Source organism: Camelina sativa, chromosome 5, assembly GCF_000633955.1.
Source record: "Camelina sativa cultivar DH55 chromosome 5, Cs, whole genome shotgun sequence".
NCBI classification, from domain to species: domain Eukaryota; kingdom Viridiplantae; phylum Streptophyta; class Magnoliopsida; order Brassicales; family Brassicaceae; genus Camelina; species Camelina sativa.
This window is the reverse complement of record NC_025689.1, coordinates 15,305,644-15,306,227: the sequence shown is the minus strand read 5'-3', so window position 1 is coordinate 15,306,227 and position 584 is coordinate 15,305,644.

The window sequence follows — 584 nt, the reverse complement described above, 5'->3', positions numbered from 1 at the left end:
GATTTCACAATTCAAACGAAATTATATGTCGGTTTGGATTCACAAATGAGATGGTTAGAGTTTAGATTTTACAAGTAGAACGAAATTATATATCGGTTTGGTTCACAAATGAGATGGTTAGGGTTTAGATTTTATATATGTCTGTTTGGGTTTATTAAAGAGCGGTTTAAGATTTTTAATTTTATAATAATATATACAGATTTTATTTTCTTATTTTATAAGGGGGTGAGTGGAGAGGTTCACCCCTAGGGGTGAACCCAAGTATTGTTCTTTTATTTTCTTGAACCCCCTAGGGGTGAACCTTTGTATTCACCCCCTCTCCTCTTAACCAATCAGAATGTTCTATTTAATATTTCATTTAAAAATTAAATCAAAATTAAATTAAAAACAAAAAAAATTAAGGAAACAAATTCTGTATACTTTTATTTAAGGAAAGTCAAATATTGGCTTGGTTTAAATTTTATATATCGGTTTGGGTAGTTTAGTTTTTACAATTAAAACGAAATTATATGTCGGTTTGGGTTTACAAATAAAGTGGTTAGGATTTAGATTTTACAATTAGAACGAAATTATATGCCGGTTTG